Source organism: Thermobia domestica, chromosome 2 (genome assembly GCF_964235325.1).
Source record: "Thermobia domestica chromosome 2, izTheDome1.hap1.1, whole genome shotgun sequence".
Lineage (NCBI taxonomy): Eukaryota > Metazoa > Arthropoda > Insecta > Zygentoma > Lepismatidae > Thermobia > Thermobia domestica.
Window position 1 is genome coordinate 290,877,706 of NC_137455.1, and position 22,108 is coordinate 290,899,813.

Here is a 22,108-nt window from a genome sequence, read left to right on the forward strand (position 1 = left end):
GAGACTGTAAAACACGCCAGATAAGTTGCCAATTATGATGGGGATGCGTAGCAATATTAAAAGTAAGAGTACAAGGTTGGCCAAGGACCGAATACAGTTTTTGGACAAAGGGCACTTCGTCTAAATTATTATTCAACAGTCGATAACAAACCTCATACAGAACAGGTTTCAGAAAAGGATATTGAGGTGGAAGATGTCCAGATAGAAGCGTGCTTATGGAACATGGTGTAATAAGTTCACGAGAAGCTAAGTCGTAGGATGATCAGGATGTCGTGGAATAAACATCCTTGGAAAAATAGTACTTCAGTTTGCAATTCGACATCTTTCAAATTTAATCCACCATTTTCGAAATCGTTGCACAAGATTTGGTAGGAAACAGGAAAAATCGTAGGTTTCCATAGAAAATTACCCACAATTGTCTTAACTTTTGCAAGATGATAGGTAGAAAAAGGCAATACCTGGGGAATATAATATAATTGAGATAACCCTTATAAACACACAAATTCTATGCGTTATAAGAGGCAAGGTTACGAAATCGATGTTGATCAAGAACATAAGTTAGCCGGTTTGACAGAATGACCAACATTATTAGTAATAATATCAACCGCACGAGAACTGAAAGTCACTTCCAAGATTTTAACTGACTGCTGTAACTGACCAATGGAAGTAATAGTAGTAATAATGATCGACTTACACAGAGGCATTACGTACGTTTTATTAGGATTAAGATTGACTCCGGATGCTGACACGAAGAGCCTTGCGTGCTGTATTAAAACGTTTATGTCGGCGTGACCAGTCGTAAACATATAAAACATCGTCCATAAATGAGTAAACCTCGTACAGAAGTAATACATACAGTGACACCATATGAAGGGCATGTCTGACATTATATAGAAATGGCCCTAAACTTAGGATAAAAAGCTGACTGCTAAATGGACCGCCCTGTTGGATGTCATTACTAATGCAAAAGGCAGAACTGATATATCCATTAATTTGAATTTAATTATCCAATTCCAATATATCAGCTTAATCCAATTACAGAAGATATCTCCAAATCCATAAACTTAAAAACAAGAAAATAAATATGTATGATTCACTCGATCAAAAACATTAGGCTAGTTTTAGACGGAAGCATTTCTCGTAGCAAAAATCGTATCTACGATATCCTATAATTTAAGTAGCATAGTGTATAGTATTTTCCATGCCATGGCATATCCTATGACATTTCTTGTCAATAGAACCTGCTCTATTTTGTTTTCGTAGCATTTTCCCCAGCATTTCTGGTCCTATTGCAACGCCGTAGTGTGTTAAAAGGAAGCGAAAGATTTTGTGCTAAATATCCATGCTCTTTGTTTTGTGTGTGAAATTGAACTGTAGTAAAGAAAAATGAGTTGGAGTAGGGATGCTCTTTGCCCACATATTTCTTTGTGGTTTTCGTTTTTTTCATATAACCGGCGAGAACTGTTGTTACAACCAGGGCCGTGCTGGGATACTAATGAGGGCGGTGGACAAGTCTACTAAAAGGGCGCCCATACAAATGTGAATATATATTTATATATATATATGGAGAGAGAGAAAGTATGGGTGCCTTTCTATATGAAAATCACCACCAAATTTGTTTTAGTATTAACGTAAATAGCTAATTTGTGGAAACCTTGAATCGAAATTCTGTTTACTAGAGAAAAAACTTTTTAGTTCCTCTAATAACATTTCTGTCAAATAAAAAGAAGCTAAATGTATCAACAATTTAATATAGCTCTGTGGCGTGTGGACACAGGAGGTTCAGTGCCGCGTTCACAAAAGCTCTGCATTGATTTCTGTTCTTAGCCTACTGAACCCAGTTTCTACTTTATATTTCAATCTCTGCGAGAACCATTTTAATATTGTCCTCCTATCTGCGCCTCGGTCTTCCTAATTTTCCTTTTCCTATTTGGATTTCCAGTTAGAACTTTGAAAGCGTTTCTAATTTCTTCCATTCTGGCTATATAATCTGCCCATTTTAGCCTCCTAGACTTGATGACCCTAACAATGTTTTTGTAAACGGTATAAAATTATGCAGTTCCTCGTTATGAAATTTCCGCGATTCCCCATTCCCGTTCCTCTTGGAGCCCGAATATTGGTTTAATTATCATGTTTTCAAACACTTTCAGTCTCCGATTTTCCCTCAGAGTCAGTGACCATGTTTCGCAACCATACAGCACAACAGACATGATTATCGTTTTATATTTTAAGCTACAAATTCCTCAACAGAATTCGCGACAATAAAAGATTTTTAACTGAATAGTAACACGAAATCCCTGCTTTCAGTTGACATCAAATTTTTAGTGATTATGGTTTTGGTCTGTTAATAATGATTCTAGATATTTGAAAGTATCCACTTTGTAGAAAGAAAATATTATTTGGTATTTTAACGCATCCATAAAATGCAGTGTTACAATCCCGACAAACTTCAATTTATTTAATTTTCTCTGCATTTACTTTTAAGCCCATATCTCTGCAAGCTTAAGTAAGATTTCTGAATTCCTTTCTATTGTTCTATCATCCTCTATTAAATTTACATCATAAGCATAAGCCATAACCTAGGACCTGATTCCTGCCTTTGATTTTCCTTATAGTGTTCTCTAGAACAAAGTTAAATCATAATGGCAACAACGCATCTCCTTCTTTCACGCCATTCCCAACGTGAAATCTCGTGGACAAGGATTTCTCTACTCGAACCTTACTTTGGGATTCATTTAAACATATCTTAATTAATCTACCTTTTTCGGTATTGCAAATTCTGTAAGCATGTTGTACAATGTTTCACTCCTACCCTAGTCTAAAGTCAATAACTGATGTACCAGAATATTGTATTCCCATTTCATTTTCAAGTATTAGTTGAATAGTAAATATCTGGTCGATAGTTGATTGATTTTATCTAAATCCGCTCTGATAACCTCCAATAATTTCATCTGCGTATGGAGTCAATCTTGCTAATAGAATGTTTAAGAGAATTTACTGGATCTTGACAGAAGAGAAATGCCTCAATAATTATTAAATCTGTTTTGCTGCTTTTCTTCTGAACTGGAACAATGATTGATTCTTTCCATTCTTGTGGTAATTTCTCCTTGTTCCAGATAAGGAGAATGAGTTTGTGCATCTTGCTCTACAATTTTTCCCCTTCAGCTAAAATTAAGTCAACCAGAATTTCGTCTACACCCGGAGATGTGTGTTTCTTTAATTTTTTAATAGCGATTTCTATTTTTGTCTGGTTAGGTTCTGGAATATACGATTATGCTGTATGCATTTCACTTTCTCCACGCACATTAGTTTTTGACTATGTGTTGAGCAAATCGTCAAAGAAATCTTTCCATCTATTTAAGATGCAATCCTGATCAGTGAGAACTGTTCCTTTAGCTTTATTTAATGTATAAGCACGAAATTGATAGCCTTTCTTAAGTGCGTTAATGCACTTAACGGGTTACAACTAAAAATCTGCACAAAATGTGAGATAAGATAAAAGCAACCAAACGACAAATGGAAACTATGTTTTAACGTTTATTTACAGTACATACATAGGCAGAAAAGAAAATGCTAATGACACATTGCAAATGGTCCGTGATCAGCTACAGTCCGCAAACGTGTTGGAATAGACGCACAGGCTGTTTGGACGCCAGTTGGGTCAATTTCTTTTAAACATTTGCGTATTTTTCTTTGAAGCTGCTGAACAGTTTTTGCCTTCCAATTATGTTTGTACACCTTGTCACTCAATCGTCCAAAAAAATCTTCGATTGGGCGGCACTGGGGCAAGTAAGTTGGATTTTTGGTTTTGGACACAAAAGGGATGTTTTGGGACATGAGGTACTCCTGAGCCTTTCTCGCATAATGAGAGCTGGCTTTGTCAGGACAGAAAATAAAATTATTCTCAGAATGATATTTTCGTATAAAGGGAACTAAGATCTTTTGAAGACATTCCTTTACGTACACATCTTGATTGATTGCTAACCCACTAGGCTTGAAATAAGGCTGCGAAACACCTTTGTCCGATACAACTAAATAAAGCATCACTTTGCTTTCAAATTTCTGCTTGCCTTTATATTTTATATTAGAAGGAGTGTGTTGCATGTCTGAGGAATAATAAATGTCATTTCCAGGCATTTGGGGTTTAGAAAGGCTAAAGTAACTTTCATCCAAAACAAACGATTTTCCTTTGCAATTTCTGACCATCCAACGACAATTTGATTTCACAGTTTTTATTTGCGTGTCTGTGTAAGATGGAGCTTTTTCCTTTTTGCATGCTTTGATTCCCATTGATTTTAATGTTTTAGATATGTATTGTTGTGAACACTTACATGTTTTTGCTGCGTCTTTCTGACTAATGTTGTCTTTCTTGTCAAACATCTTTTTCAGTCTTTGTTTATTTTTATTCGTCATAATTGCTGCCTTTCGACCACTTCCTGCTTTTCTTTCTATTGTTCCGGATTTAAGTATCGCATAAATTGTTCTTTTTGGCACACCTTCAGTAGCAAAGTGTTTCACAAAATATGATTTCCCAATTCGTGATGTTTTTCGTGGAAATTTACAATGCGTGCACGGAGGGCTTCTTCTTTTGACGCCATTTTCTCCCAGTTACTTCGCATCTGAAGGAAAGCAAACATAGTGTGAATTAGACAAAGAGTGTACAATCAACATACCAAAGAATAGCGATGACTGTGTCAATAGGTTTTATTTTATGACTCCGCACATTTTGTGCAGATTTTTAGTTGTAACCCGTTATACATGTCCCGAATCCTTTAATTTTTACCATTATCTTCAAGTTAATTAATTTTAACTTTCAAAAATCGCGTTTCTTTGTTCTAAAAGTTTTGGAAGTTTTCCGCCAGATGATAGTGAAATTTTATGTAGGTATTTCGTTCGGATTTTGTAGCCAACGCTGTTTCTTCTGTTTTCTCTTCTCTGCTACTTTAGTGCATTCCTGGTTGAACCATGCTTTGTTCCTACATATTTTTGCGCGTCCCAATATTTCTTTTGCTGAAATCTTAGTGCTATCTCTAATTTCAACCAAGTATCTGAACACTAGTGCGCTTCGAATCTTCTAAAACGGAGAATCTATTCGACACTTCAATCTGGCTCCCTTCTCATCTGACTCTCCTATAATTTCTTTAAATTAAACCGCTCCGTTTTAAGATATTGAATATTTCCTTTATTCAAAGAAGGTCTCTCTCTTATTATCATAATCATATCCTCTGAACGACCGAACATCAGTTGTGCTAGACTGTTTTCTTTTATATATTAAAACGTGATCGATTTGATTATGTGTTTTTCCGTCTGGTGAGGTCCAAGTATATTTATGAACGTTGCGATGTGGGAATTTTGTAATAATCACGATAAGGTTTCTGGATTTGCAAAGTTCACGAGTGTAACGCCGTTGTCACAACCTTCCTTATGCAGACATTTATTCCCTATAATCGGTTTGAAAATACCCTATCGTCCTACCTTCGCATTGAAACCGCCTAATAGAACTTTCATATGGTATTGCAGGAGATGATCAAATACCAATTCTATTCTTTCGTAAAAACCTTTTTATTGTCATCCTTATTTTCTGTTGAGGTATGTACATTTAAAAAAAATAATATTACACTACCGACCCTTAAGAGAAGTAAAAGAAAATGTATCATTAACAAATTCAACCCATGTAGTTGCTGATATTAGTATTCGTTTGTGGACGAAAAGCCCTGATCCTAGTTGGTAATTTTTAATTCTTTCTCCGTAAAAGAACGTAAAATTTATTGACTTGACTCCTCCATTTTCTTCTCATCTAACTTCCTGATATCCCACTAGGTCCATCTTATATTTCTATTTCTAACTCATTCGTTACACATTTTAACGCGCCTGCCCTACAGAGACTTTTTATCTTCCATGTTCCAATTGTCATGTCGATTTTACTTTGCTGAGTTCGTACCAAGTTATCAGTTTTGATCCGAGGATTCTGCGAATATATCTGAACATTTTTTTTTTTTTTTTTTTTTTTTTTTTACAGGATGAGTTGTTAGCCCACACCAAATCCCCAAGATGGAGGATCACCCCTTGTCTGTCTGCGACTGCCTATTCAGTATATTCGCAGCTAACCTGTATATCCCAGAGGCCTTTCCTCGATCCACAACCTGAGGACCGTCCCGTGGTGGCAGGAAGACCACATTTTACGGAAATTAATTTAGCTATATTTTAGAATTACAATAGGTACTGACTATCCGAACACTGATTTAAAACACACAGGAACAATCAATATGCTCGGATATATGGATGCATATTAAGACTGTGAAAGCTTCGATGCCGTAAAAATCGTAAATTAGAGACTAGTTAGTATCACTGTAGTATTTCATGAATGCATCGTACGTTTGACTATCAGAACTATTCTTAATGCATTACATTGCTTCGTTTTATAGCTACATAACTTTATCATATTTTTGTAACTGATTATACTCTTTACCTGTCCTGCCAATAGCAACTGTATGAATTTATAATACAAAACTGAAATACAGAAGAATATTTTTTTTTAATGTGATATTTCGCAGGGTATCTCATGTAAAGGGCGTCTTATATTTTTCACAGCTTCTTTATTAACAATCACTATTCGAATTTATTATACAAAGCTCTCACACAGGATAACTAAAACCACTTATCTATAATGTGATGTTTCGTAGGGCGCCTTATGTAGAAGGCGCACTGTATCTCTCACGGGTTCTTTACCAATAAAACTGTAAGAATTTATTACTAAATCTTGCACCTTTATTTATACTGGGATGTTTCGGAGGGCGCACCGGGACACGTCCCGGTGTCCCGGTGGGCCAGCACGGGCCTGGTTACAACCATTATAGCTTTAGCTACCTCATGCTTTAGTTTCGGAGCCATAATTGCTCTCTTCTCCAGTGATTTGTTTGCTGCGTCACGACAAGTTGCTTATCAAAATGCTACCGTGTAAAAGCACCATACACTTTTGATGCCATAGAATATTATACGAGATTTTTGGCAGCACATCTGCTACGAAAAATTCTACGATTTTTCCGTCTAAAACTGGCCTTAGAATAGTCCTGGGCAACTAAGGCCGCGTCATATTGTTCATTATCTTGATGCTAGGTGATGACGTCGCGTATACCAGCAAGAATATCTTGAACACGTTTATGTGGTAGGCCACCATGTTGCATAGGCCCAACAAGGTGGGCAATAACAGTTTGTAATCGGGCAGTAATACATCAACTAATAATTTTGTAATCGCAGGTCAGTAAAGATATAGGTCTATAGTCCGCCACTGTACGAGTATGAGGAATCTTCAGAATCAACATAATGACAACAGTCCGAGAGGATTCTCCCAAAATGCCTACTTGCAGTACATACTTCACCCATTCAGTAAGCATGTGCCCCATTAAGTGGAAAAAGGTTTTATATAATTATCCACCCAGTCTATCTATGCCAGGCGTTGCAAACTCGGCCACGAGGACCGACAGTAGCAGGCGTTAGATTTGTGCTATATGTATGCTACGTAGCGAGAAACGGATAGCTTCAACCAATCATAACGAACCGTGTATTTATCTCCAATGGCTAGGGTCGAGCGTGATTAAAATATATGCTTCTTACATACATCATTTAGTGAAAATACAAAAGAGGGTTGCCAATACAAAATTCATACATTTCTCTGCCTTTTGAATAAAAACCACTCTTATTGCTGAATATCACTAATTCTAGCTTTGGAACTTCTTGTATGCAATAAAAGACAAATTCTGACTACCTAGGTATCTAATAAATAATAGCATTACAGTTTCGGTAAAGCATTTTTGCTTTCATCAGACACATTATGAAATCTGATTAACGCAATCTATTTCACAATGTGTCTGATGGAGGTAAAGATACTTTGCAAAAACTGTAACGCTATTATTTATTATATTTTTAAAAATGCATCTTGTATGCGATATTTTATTTAAGGCTGTGCAGGGTCAGAAACGGGTGGACCATCATGATAACCTTGAATGTGCTTATTTCTAGAAAAAAAAATGTTTGAAAATTTTACCTTAATCAATAATGTTAGATAGATGCCTTCAACATCATCTAGTGCTAGGCTGCGTAAAATTTTTCCCATGAATAGTTTTTTTTTTTTTTTTTTTAACTAAAGGAATGGGGTGCTCTGATTATCAGAAATGGTTCCAGTTCATTTATTATTCTCTTTCCTGTATTTTACTCACAGGAACATTGTTTTAAAAACGATATAAAAGTAAAATAATATTACAACTTTTTTTAAAAAAATTGAAACATTTGTATTTGAATATTGTTCAGGTCATTCGAAAACTGAATCGGTCTACGGATCTCTCCTTTCTCAGGAGTTCTTCCCCATTTAAATCTTGGGGAATGCATTAAACATAGTGGTTCAGGTTACATATTAAGCCGTAGGTCCCGCCTTAGCTGCTGACCAGTTGGGTTATAACGTAAATACAGATTGTTTCTTATTGCTATGAAGCAGGTCTACAACCAGCCACAGAAGATTGTGGAGCCCATAAATTTGTTAGGGGGACACAAGTCACTAAAAAATTTTTAGTTGTTCTACACCAGAAATTACTAAGATTCTGATAACCATAATTTAATTATATGCCTTCTTTTAAGGTGCCTATAATAATAATAATAATAATAATAATTATTATTATTATTATTATTATTATTATTATTATTATTATTATTATTATTATTATTATTATTATTATTATTATTATTATTATTATTATTATCTTTATTTTAGTGTTGCGAACACCTTGTTGGCAAAAATACAGCACATTTTGTGGTATCAGAGCACTACATTACGATGGAATAATAATACTGATGATAATAAAAAAAGAAAACAGTAAAAGGAGGAGCACTAATATAAAACACAATGTAGGTAAAAGTCAATTGAGCAGAAATAATTCCTTGTCAACACTAAAAATTATCAAGCTCAATATCTATGTAAAACAACGAAAAGCTAAGGACAGCAGTTTAAAAATTGCGTTTTAGATCAATGTTTCTAAACGTTATTGCTTAAAAATTATCAGTTTGATCTCATAAATTTTCATTTGCTTAATACAGAAAGTCTAAATTTATGTACTTAAAGAATCTGTCAATTTCTTTTTTTTTTTTTTTTTTTTTTTTTTTTTAAATCACATTTCCAATCCAGAGGAAAAATCGTGCTGTTTCTTACGCTATGATTTGATACTTTAAAACTTACATTTCGTAAACAGTATAAACATTATCTAGCAATTTTTGCATGCTTGTCAAAACTTTTTCTTCTGTTGGTAAGACCCTCCAAACTCCAATAATCATTCCAATATTCATAACTATGTGAATAGTAAGTAGCTCATTTTCATCTTAAAGCATAGCAGTCGAATAAAATAGTTTTGAACAGATTCTATTTTGTTTGTCAGTTTTAGAAACGCAGTTCCATATTACCGAACCAAATTCTAGTTTTAATAATAATAATAATAATAATAATAATAATAATAATAATAATAATAATAATAATAATAATAATAATAATAATAATAATAATAATAATATATTTCAAAATCGTTTAATAACCTGTACAAAAACTAGCACTTCCGTTAAGCGTAGATTTCCTAAGAGACTTTCTATAATGAAAGTCTTTTTATTGAAGGATTCTTGTTAGTAATTCAATAATAGCGTAATGGAGAAATTAATTTCCTCTAGCAACCTTTGAAGCTTTTGTTTTTCATAATCTCTTTCACCCCAAATAATAAACTGTTTTATCTGAACAACGTAAATGTGAGTTGCTCTGCTCCTAATACTACTCTTACTAATTTAGTGAATGTAAAATGGAGATAAATTAGATTAGATTAAGTAAGCATAATACTCTTTACCATTTAATTAATAATATCTTAGAAATTTATTTAAAATTCATGCTTAAAGAGAAATGAAATAAAAGATACGTTGCACCGCACTAAATTTTCTCCCTTCCATTTATTATACTAAAACAAGTTATGTTGCAATTATTACTAGGACGTTCTTTTATGAAATATTAACAAAATTATAGAAGCAACCTTTTGTGGATATTTTCAGATGAACAACTCACACCACATTATAGGGTTATTTATGAAAAGCGATCAAAATCATCTCAGTTGTTTGTGAAGAAATTATCCAAAAAAAAAAAAAAAAAAACAGGTGTAAAATAACAGTTGTGGATGTTTTAAGGAGAATTTATTTTCACCTTGTGTCTGTTAATGAAAAATTTGTTTGTAAAGTATGAACAGAATTGACCTTTAGAACAACTTCAAAAAAACTTACCCCCTTTTGGATCATTTCTAGAAAAGTGACTTTTAACATATTAAACATTGTTAACGGTATATTGATTTATAGAATGTGAACAAAATTGTTAGAACTGTTGTAGAGAACATTAAATTTTGATTTTCAGCCTCCAATAACTATCCCTATTTTTAGAAGTAGGAGGAAAATTTGAAAAACAACCTTAGAAAATCTAGACAATCATAGAATATCTTTAAGTTTAAAAATCAATGTGACTACGTCGAACGGTATGGTCTCTATGAGAGTATATCAGAGATGAAGTGGTCAGTGGATTGTGTGTCAAGTGGACGTAATCCACTCTGACCCACGGACACATTCTGCTCAATGCATTGTATTCAGCACAGGGTTGAAAAAAAACATGATTTTTTTTTAAAAAAAGAACGTTTTTATGTTTAAAACGTTTTTTGTTTAAAACGTTTTAACGTTTAAAACAAAGTACTTTGTTTTAAACAAAAAAAAAACGTTTAAAATGTTTATTTTGTTTAAAACAATAATCTAAATAGGCATATATATTACATTTTTACACTCTTAGGTATTGCTTGTCATCTATATTCAACCGCTAGATAAAATTTCGGGAACTTCCCTAATCTCGATCCGCCCAAATGTTCAATTCCGGAGAAAGAAATCGGGAATTTCCCGATCTCCGTTCACAGAATATGTAGTTTAGTTTCTTTGTGTTACGTTCTATCAGGGCTTTAAACCTCAATGGCTGTCTTAAACCTCAAATTAAGGCTGGAAGATGGTTTTGGTACCAATTTATTCCTGAAAGATGCAGCTTTGCTGATGTGCATTTTATGTGTGGAAGGAGGGTAAATATCGTGTTTTTTTTTTTTTTTTTTTTCAACAGTTGTTTGGAGGCCATTCCCCCTCTTGGGGGATAGATTCATAAAAGTTGTTACGTGAAGCAATGAAGTAGGCCACTACATGGTAATATCGTGTATTTGGACTTCTTGCTTATATGGGGGAGCAGGAAAGGGGCAAAGTTAGCCAATTTTTGGAGGTTTTTTTTTTTTTTTTTTTTTTTTTTTTACGTAAATTACATTTATTTTTACAACAAACATAAATAGCTCAGTCCTTAATTAAGCTAGAAAGATGATTTGGTACCAAAGTATTTTTGAGGGATAAAGCTTTCCCTCAGTTGCATTTTATGTATATAGGGGGTATGTATGTACGGCCAAGAGAGGGAGGATGAAGTTGTTTTTTTTTTTTTTTAATTTTTCATCACATTTTTTTCATCAGGCTTTGGCGGGTATTTCTCCCCCCTTTGTGGTACATCCATAAAAATTGGTATATGAAGCAATGAAGTAGTCCCCTCCCCTACATTATAGTAACATGTATGTGTACTTGTTTATAGAGGAAGAGGGGGTCAAATTTGGTTAATTTACATTTATTTTCGGGACGATCCCGTATAACACAAGATATATTTCACTGAAGTGGTCTAGAAGTATAATTCTTGTTCGTATACGTGATGTGTGCAGCAATGATTTGCATATGGACGTGGTACTATAGTGGGGGAGGGGAGAGAATGTCTAATTCAATGAATGTTTTTCTGCGTATATATATTTTTTAATATTTCCTACATAAAACGAATTCATTACGCAATGGCAGCAATGGCTACCATTTCTTATATTATTGTCACAAGCATGTGGCCTACACATTAGCATCATTTTGTCAGCGCAGGAAGACTGCAAGAGTTGCCAGGGCCCCGCAAAGTCAATATTTTCATATTTTTAATTATTTTTGTGTCTGTTCTTTGTCTACGAATACGGCGGGAATTTCACGAATTTTACCTCGTAGGAATTTGTGGTCTATAAGCTTTCCAATGGTGTATAACTCATGACTCTGTGATAATTAGGGGGGTCACCAGAGCCCCGAACATGAGAGTCTACCGTTTTGTTAAAATCCCTGGCAGGTGTCTAGAGTTAATTGTGTTGTTATGCCGTAAACACTAATCATTATTAGCTACCCATGTTGCAGATAGAGATGTATCTTGAAAACTGTTTAGTTAAAATGTCATTTGCTCCTTGTAGGCTAGTCACTGCTCTTTTCTATGAGTTGTATTGTATTTGTCAGAGCATTTCTTCTAGCTTATGATGTGAGAACTCTACATTATTATGAAAAGGATAGTGATCAAAAAATACCCAAGTTTTGATTTTGTGAATTTGGATCTTAGAATAGTGTATAGTGTGTTTAACCTCCGTTATTCTTAGAAATTAAGAAATGTTGAAATATTTCTTTTGAATTTCTGTTGGTTTAGTTATACGCACATTGATGTGCAGAATTTCATTCAGTAATTGCTGTTATAATAAGAATATAACTCTGCTTGTAATTTACTCCATGCACAATTCCTGCGGAGGATGGGTTGTTTGTTAGAAAATTAAATCAACTTACTCAATCTGATATTTTAGTTGTTTTAAACATGTCCAACCAGCATCGAAAAAAAAACACGTTTAAAACAATTTGTTTAAAACGTTTAAAACAAACTGAATAAAACAACAGCCCTCGTTTTAAACATGTTTTAAACACTTGTTTTAAACATTTTGTTTTAAACATATCAACCCTGATCCAGCATCTTCTGAACACTGGTGAATTTGTCTACATTTTACTTTCAAGGTCTCCAGAGATGAAAAGAACTTCACTAACACTGGGGTAATGTCGAACACACAAGTTTACGCCCAAGGAAGCTTGTTAGATAACAGACGGTTTTGCTTCGTTCTTCTAGCGGAGAGACCTGGAAAAGTGTAGCATAAATTTGATGACAGTCAGTTGAGTGGATTGCCAGGAAAAAGACGTTTTGCTGTTTTGTCGATTCACTTATAACGTTGATTCAACAATCTGGACAAGGTAAGTTGGCTCTTATTTATCAAGATTGTTACAGATAAGGCTATCTATTCCCCTATATTAGAGCATTAGTTCTTTGTAATCTTACTAGCCTGTATGCAGTCAACAATTAGTTTCAACTTTGACAATAAAATAGTTTCTCATGGGGAAATGCCAGACAAAATGTTTGCCATTACCCCGGAATATTCGGGATTGCCCCATGGTGTGATATAAATTATTTTTTTTTTATTGAAAAGTAAGTAATAAGTTAACGAAATTGGTTTCGAAAATAGATCATGTTTTGGTAATAAGCGTTATTAGCTTTATTAAGTAGAATAGTTTGCTATATTTATTAGTTTAGGCCATTAGTAGCCTACTTCATTATCCTATAGTCAGTAACCCTATTTTAGATATCTGACCCTTCATCATAGGTTGCAATTTTTTTCTGTGCGTGATTCACAGAGTGTTTTACAAATTTATTTAGCTTAGTAGCGTCCATTAGCAGTTAGCCAATTTTGTTCAGCCTATTAACCGCATTTGAACATTGGACTAATAAAGAATACTGTCCTTGGAGGCAAAACACTAATGCGTATATCTGTGATTTCTACAATTACAAATAATGTTTTCATTTTAATGGATATTTTACTTAATGCACCATTATTTGTGAATTCGTTTTATAAGAGTACATTTTATTCAGCCTATTACCTATTAGCTTTTATTTGTAATAGTTTCAAAGATGACGAGGTCTGTTCATGTTTCTCATTAACTTGTTATGTTTGTAATTATAATTCTTATTAAAGATTTAAATATTAAATTACGGTATATTTTAATGTATTTTGATGCATTTCGCTTCTTTCGTAAAGGAAATTTAAAGTAAACGGTATGTTCGGGATTACCCCGACCATTGGACAGTCCCGAACATAGATACATTTTTAAAACATCTCACTGATTTGTAGAAAAACGCTAATTTTTACTATCCTCTCCACTTTAGTAAACAGGAAAACTCCAAGCTTTCTATACCAAGAAATCTTAGTTTCATCTTCAAAAATAAAAGAGTTCAAAGCTTAAGTGTTCCTAAATACTCCGGTCACCCTTATACAAACAAATCACCTGTAATATATGAATTATTATATTAAACATGAATGTAACTACTCGCTTTTTCACAAACCTTTGCACTCTTCAAAAACAAACCGCGTAACTCAATTTGTATCCCTCCGCGCACGAGTATTCAGTGATTGGTGCAGGATAAAATGTTTCGTCTGTTTCCCGCAATATTTCTGCTTCTGCACGTGCATGTAATCCTTCACTGGTAACCTTCCTGCCTGCATGGCCATCATCAAATATAGCGCGCGCTCTGCGTATTTGTCAGTGGGTGTAGCTGTTTTCCTGTTAAATTTAAATTTTTGTGTAAGATGTCAATCCACATATAGAGATGTGCTTTTAATTCAAACTAAAATGATCTTAGTGTGATTTAAAAATACAATAATTGCTACTTAGGTTGAACAAGTGGAATTTCTTGGGGACTATTTTCTTATGGAAGAATAATGGTCATTTGGCTCATTGCAAGTGTTGCTCACTTCTGATTATATTTCGTTTTTTTTTTTTTTTTTTTTTTTTTTTTTTTTTTTTTTTTTTTTTTTTTTTTGGTGAAGAATCGTAGTCAGATTGTTTAGTCAGTTTCAGAGAACTGGGATGCAAATGTTCATTATGTTACCCAAAAGAAAAACTGAGCCCTTGTACTAAATTTCTATTTAATATATTAAATGCATTATACTTCAGATAATTGGAGAGCCTTTCATTGGATATAAAAAGTTGTAGGCCTATTATTTTAAAGATAAGTAAGAAATAAAGATAAAAGCAATTTCACCGATTCGAAGTAGCGTAACATCTGATGTTAATTCTGTATGTTATAATCAGGGGTAAAAGTGGATCTGAAAAGGTAGGGGTACGGTAGCAAGCGGCATGACGTCACGCCGTCCCCCGGCGTATCCTTGCCCATTTTAATTTCTTAGGAACTGGGGGACGTCGTACATATTTTTTCGAGGTCGGGGATGGCGTTCTCCGGCGTTCCCCCACTTTTACCCCTAGTATAATTCCCATATCGATTAAAAGAAACGATCGGGTTTAACTCTTAACATACCAAGCGGGGTCCTCTAGGAACCCCAGAGGGCGATATTTGGTGATACTCCTGCAACTATAATAATCAATTTATTCTGGATTTGTATGTGTGTCCTGCATCCGTTTGGGATATACTATTTATTACATAATTAGATCAACGATGCGTTCGTTAAAAAAAAAAATAAAAAAAATAAAAACACACTTGAAAATGTAAAAGCTCCATTGTTAAACTTGTATTTCAGATTTACGAACACAAAAGTATAAAATTGTACGAAAAACTGAATATTGTTAAAGTAAACATAATATTTGATGTCAACAATGCTCATTTAACTTAGGTATGCTTTTAGACATCCAAAAAATAATAATTTGAGTTGCAATACTATGTTGAGATATTAAAATAATACTTGGGGTCCCCAGAAGACCCCAGCGTGGTAAACAACGTTGACGAGTTAGGCTTGGTACGTTAAGGGTTAAATGAACATTTAAGAGTCGTAAGAATGATTGTCCGTTCTCAGGAGTAACAAAATATCTGAAAAAATATTCAAGGGATACTAAAATCGTAATCCATTCAATAAATAAACTCTCGCTTTTTTTTTTTTTTTTAATGAACAATTATCCACATGTTCTCTTGCCTCTACTTAAGAGTCACGTAGTGATCCGAAACACAGTTTTGAAATGGATGGGGGTAAAAGAGCATATGTTTTAGTACATCTGCTAGTCAAGCTAATAAATATAGTAAGACAACAAAGACTAGAGAACATAGTAAGATCCAATAGCTCTGATTCTAATTTTCCATGTTATCCCTTGACGCTATGGGCAGGCTAAATAAAATTTAGTAGTGATAGATTGAATATTTTGAACCATTAATGCGAACTCCCTGATATACAGAGGACGAGGATTTATGGTCAACCACGATTAGCCATGATTTGCAGTTACAGGGAAAATTTAAGAGATTGTTCAGCCCGGTGTCTAGGCATGGACGTCCGCAGGACTTTTTCAAGGAGGTAAAATACTGATTCCACTGTGGGGGGGAGGGACAAAAGACCGACACACAAACTCAGTCGCGAATACACAATATTTTGATACACGAGGGCACATAATACATCAAGTAAAACAACAGTTATTTACGCGCGTATGCTTATTAACTACAGTAAATAATCTATGATACCAGATATATTATTTAATATGAATATATTAAGTATTATAATATTTAAGTAAGCAAATTAGTATGTCTTGACATGCACTTCCAAAAACCTTTCAAAGCCCAGGGAGGCAACATCCCCTTGGCCCCTTCCCCGCTGCGGGGCAGCCATGCTTCCTAGTGTTCTGTGTCTATATTTATATGCCGCTTCAAAGATTCAGGAGAGAGAAAATGCATCTTGGTAATCTATCAGAAGTCCATGCCATTTCATTTTCAATCTCCCGCTCTTCGGTTTGTTTCTTGTTAGCTCGAGGTTTTCTATAAACTTTTTAGTCTGTTAGTTGGCAACATTTACACACTGCCGTCTGCGTTGTTTACAAGAGCTGCAAAGCTTCGTGAAAAAACGAATATGTGTGCGTGGTCATCACGTCCAAATGGCAGAGCCAAATGAAATTACTTTTGGTATATGTATAGTAAGGCCCCAGGCCTTAATCCCAACTGGGGTATTATCATATCGCTTTCATTATAATACATATCCGAAGGGGGAAGTGCGAATCCGAATTTTTTTTAAAAAAAATGAGTATCTCACGAGCCATTCAACTTAGGATGCTGAAATTTAGTATAACTTTGTATTAAAATGAAGCAGAATGTATCCCAATAGGGATGAGCACGCGAGCGAGTTTTCATTCATACGCGCCTCGACTAGAAATAGACATCTTTGAGCTCGACTCGAGAACTCGGCTCGAAAAATTTCCTCCAGCTCGACTCGAAACTCGGCTCGAATTTAAGTCGAGTCGAGCCAAATGTTGTGTGTAGTTTCAAGTACTTTTTTTAAGGATTCTACATAGACAATATAATTATTATCAATGATACTACGACAAATTATTATTATTATTATTATTATTATTATTATTATTATTATTATTATTATTATTATTATTATTATTATTATTATTATTATTATTATTATAACATAGTGTATAAACATGAAGGATACGCGGTTTGTAATTGAATACTAAAAACTAGTTAACTGCTGACCTCGGTAGTCGTGAAGTCTAGGAGGCAAGGACACCATTCATGAGGTTCTGGGTTTGAGTTCCAGAAGACCAAGTATTCGAGCTCGAGCCAAAAATTGTTAAAAGTTATAGGGCGCCTAGCAAATATATTTAAATCTGCTTGGCGTGGGTTTAGGATTGTCAGTGGCTCGAGTGGCGCGGGTCACAGTTCATTCACTATCGACCCGAGCCAAGAGCTCACCCAACCGAGCCGGCTCGGGCCGATGGATCACCTAAGCCGAGTCGGTGGCTCATCCCAACTGCACCAGCTTGGGCTGTTCGCTCAGTTGAACCGAGCTGATCCGGTTGACATCACTACCCGGTAGAGACCTGCACGGGCCGATTTTTTCGGCCCGAGCCCAATCCGGCCCGAACATACCTAGGCCCGGCCCAGCCCGGGCCCGAAAAGTTTTGGAGATTTTCGGCCCAAGCCCGGCCCGGCCCGATAAGTTTTTTTAAAATTCTTGGCCCAAGCCCGGCCCGGGCCCGATAAATTTTAAAAGTTTTGGGCCCGACCCCGGCCCGATAAATTTTTTTAAAAAATAGCTCGAGCCCCAATCTTTCTCAAAATTTAGTACTAAATTTGACCTAACTCTCAGAAACATTTTCTAAACTCTGGTTCACAATCTGACACTTGCCTCCCGAATCTGACGCTGGTACCATTGCCTTCTAGAACTTTGCCTGTCATAGAGAGAACAAAAACTCCATTCCCTGTAACAAAAATCTAACATAATTGATTTTTAGCATAAAGTGAAGATGGCAATAAAGTGAAGATGGCGACAGGCAAAACATTCCCACCCCTTCTTGTTATATTTTGAGTTCAGTGAAGGTCAAGGTATGATCTCAATTTACCGTTTAATGCCTGCAATCCTCTATAGTGAAAGTGGAGCTGCTAAGCAACACAAACTGTAAATAGCTATTGCATCCTTTGTAACATTTTTCACGGACACACTTCTTCAACGTTTGGCTTTATTCCAATTATCGTTTAACGAAAGTCAATAATTATTAAAGAATTGCAATTGATGGGCCCCAGCCCGGGCCAACCTGAAGAGAAATCAGTGTCGGCCAGCCCAAGCCCGGCCCGGCCCAAAGAAATAACAGTGTCGGCCCGCCCAAGCCCGGCCCGGCCCAAAGAAATAGCAGAGTCGGCCCGCCCAAACCCAGCCCGTGGGCCGGGCCGGGCTTCGGGCCTCGGGCCAGGCCCGGCCCGTGCAGGTCTCTACTACCCGGGTTAGGCTTCTGCTTGAGCTCAAAACTTCGACCGTGCAGGTCTCAGTCTTGATGATAAGAACTATACACTATACACTTATATTGGTGCTCACGACATTTGAGACTGTCTCGTTATAAAAATCTATTGTCGTTTCGTTAATCGAGACGAGACGAGATGCGAACAGTGTCCCATCTTGTGAGTAACACTAAAAATATTCCACATTACTGCTTATATTCCTCATGGCTTTCGCTTTCCCGTCTAATCAGGCCATGATTTCAAAACGAGTTAATACGAGCTGAACCAGCGAGCCATTTATTAAACTCGACTCGACTCGAAACTCGACCTCAAAACCGTGACTCGGCTCGGAACTCGATTCGAGAAAATTACCTTTGACTCGACTCGAATTCGCTTCGAGTTTCAAGTCGAGTCAAGCTTTAGCTCGACTCGTGGCCATCCCTATATCCCAACATAAAAAAAAAAAAATAATAAATAAATAAATAAAAACCCGGAGATGAAATATAAAATATTCAAACTTACCGAGATTAATGTCGAATCCATAGATTTCGGGGTTGCTGAGATAAATAGTGACAATTCCGAAGCCGTTCAAGTCCAAGTTTAGTACCCCACCATGGGGGAGGGAATGTGAAAAATAAAATATTCAAATTGACCGATGTTATTGTCCAATTCATAGTTTTTGGAGTCGCTGAGATGAATAGTAACAAACCCGAATTTATTTGTTTGTTTAGCTCTCATGCCGTTCCGTTTAATTTAGTGTTGCTTGTTTGTCTTTAAAAAGAATCATGGTATTTCCATTCTATACTCTTCATCTTACAGAAAAATACTTAAAAACGCAAAAGAAAAATATATGCACTACCATGTTTTTGTTGTTGCTGGAGCGGATTATTTGTATTTACATTAATTTCAATGGGAAAAATAATTTCAGTTTACAAATATTTTGGTTTACGAACAGCGTTACAGAACGGATTAAGTTCGTCACTCTGGATTCACTATATATTCATTTTATTGAAATGCAGAAATGTTTTTCGAGATTATTTAGTATTAGATCAGCGTTTCCCAACCGGTGTGCCGCGGCACACTGGTGTGCCGTGAATGGGTCGCTGGTGTGCCGCGAGGAATCGAAACAAAATTATTAATTTTATAGCAATCAAATTGCAAAACGTAGGGAAAAATGTATATTTGTATTTCACATTACTATGAACCTCCACTGTGAATCTACAATTTTAAGTTTGATACCGGGTTACTGTTCTGTACATTTCTAATGTTGAAAAAAGTATTTGTTATAATTGCTATGACCATTATTGCTTCTTTATTGTTGCAAACTATTTCGTAACTTGAAAATTTAAAATATCATTCAATCCTTTCGACAAATTATCTGCATTTGTGTTTTAAAAGTAAAAGAGATTTGTTTGTTCGTTCGTTATTTAGTGATCTTCCTTCTTAGTAAAAAGTTGGATACAGTTTTTAAAAAGAAAGCGTATTTTTAAAAACCTGAATCCAATATTTCATTGCAATTGTTTTCTATTTCTAATTAGAATGAGGGGTAAAAACTAGTGAAAGAGCTTTCTTCTCTGTGAGGAGATCAATAACCACACAAAAAATACCACTGTGCTTTATATTTACAAATAATAATGCCTATAAGTGTGCCGCGAGAATCCAAGTAACCCCGTAGTGTGCCGCAATTTAAAACAGGTTGGGAAACGCTGTATTAGATGGTAGGAAGTTAGTGTTTTTATCTAATGGTAAGTTTTTTTTTTTTTTTCTATTTTGAGTTATCCTTAGTGTTCTGCAACAAATATCCTAAATTAAATTCTGGAATATTTTTGTATCACTCTTAAAAGATTGGTCAGAATTTTAAGAATTCATTGACGAAACCTTCAGTTTCGTGTATTGATCTGAAATATTATCTACCTATTAAATCGATAATTAGGTTAGGTAGTCCGGCTCAGCCACATTTGAAATTAAATTAATTGAGAAACAAAAACTACAGTGTTTTGCATTTTTATATCCGCTGCTTTCTATTATAATAATTGCTGAAGCTTGCGTTTATTATATGGAGCGTTCAGAGCATAAGGCAATCAAGCCATACAGTTGTGAGAAAAATAGACACAATTTGTACTGTAAGCTTAATTACATGGACATTTTTAAGTTTGTACGGTATGCTTAATTATGTTTCTTTCTCTTTCTTTCTTTACGTTTCCTTCATTTAAGACTTTCAAATGTCATCATATTTTCCACTGAAAAGTATGTGTAATTGAACAAGGAAATAACTATGTATGATAACACTGGTCAACAGTGAAAATGCTTCGGAGATAAAACTAACCAATTCTTACTAATTTTAGAGTGCTGATAACGAATATGAAATTAGTTTTTGAAGATTGGTTCGGGTTTCAAAGAAATACGTCATCACCCAATGTGCTCTGCTGGACAAATTAAGGGTTAGTGGCAACAGGAGCTGTCTACTTATTTCAATCAACTTCCATTGTTTAACGGTTAGTTTCATTGCTATCCTCAGGGACATACGCAGGGGTGGGTCCTGCTGGTCTTGACACCCCGACTTGTTTGTAAATTTAGTCTAATTTTAGGTGCAATTTTACAAATTTTAATATAATTTAGCTTCAAATTGTATTTGGACCCCCGAAAAGCTTAGGGCCGCTCCCGAAATAAATTCCTGCGTAGTCTCTGGCTATCCATATTGCTCGCACTTCATCACTAACTAAGAAATATCAACCACTTCACGGTTTAGTTTGTATTGAAGAGTTTTCCAGAGAAAACATGTTGTGTAAAACGTTCTTTTGTAGTTACAATTTGCCATCTCGGACGTAGTGGTGGTGAGATATTGGATGGGTGGGTGGGTGCTGTTATTATTATTATTATTATTATTATTATTATTATTATTATTATTATTATTATTATTATTATTATTATTATTATTATTATTATTATTATTATTATTATTATTTTATCGTTCTATGACTATACTAAGCAGAAACATGTCGCGTAAATGTGTTTGCATGCAGAGCAAATTGTTTTTGACGAAGCGAAGCGAAAAGTGGAATTTCGCTCCTATCATAAAGAAAGCCTATCATTTGTACTTTGGCTGTAAAGTGGGAGATGTGGACAAGAAGTGAGCACCACATATATGTTGTAATACTTGTTCTACAAATTTGCGGGTCTGGCTACACGGAAAAAGGCCATACGTGCCATTTGCAGTTCCAATGATATGGAGAGAACCGACAGATCATACTTCAAACTGCTATTTTTGCATAGTTCTTCCAATTAAAGGTCTATCCAAAAAAGAAAAAAAATGGACTGCTACTTATTCAAATATTCCTTGAAATGTTCGTCACTGTGCCACTCTAAAGAACTAAAGGTTCCACAACTTCCCTTACCTTACTCCAGTGTTTCACTCGATGAAGAGCAAAAGGC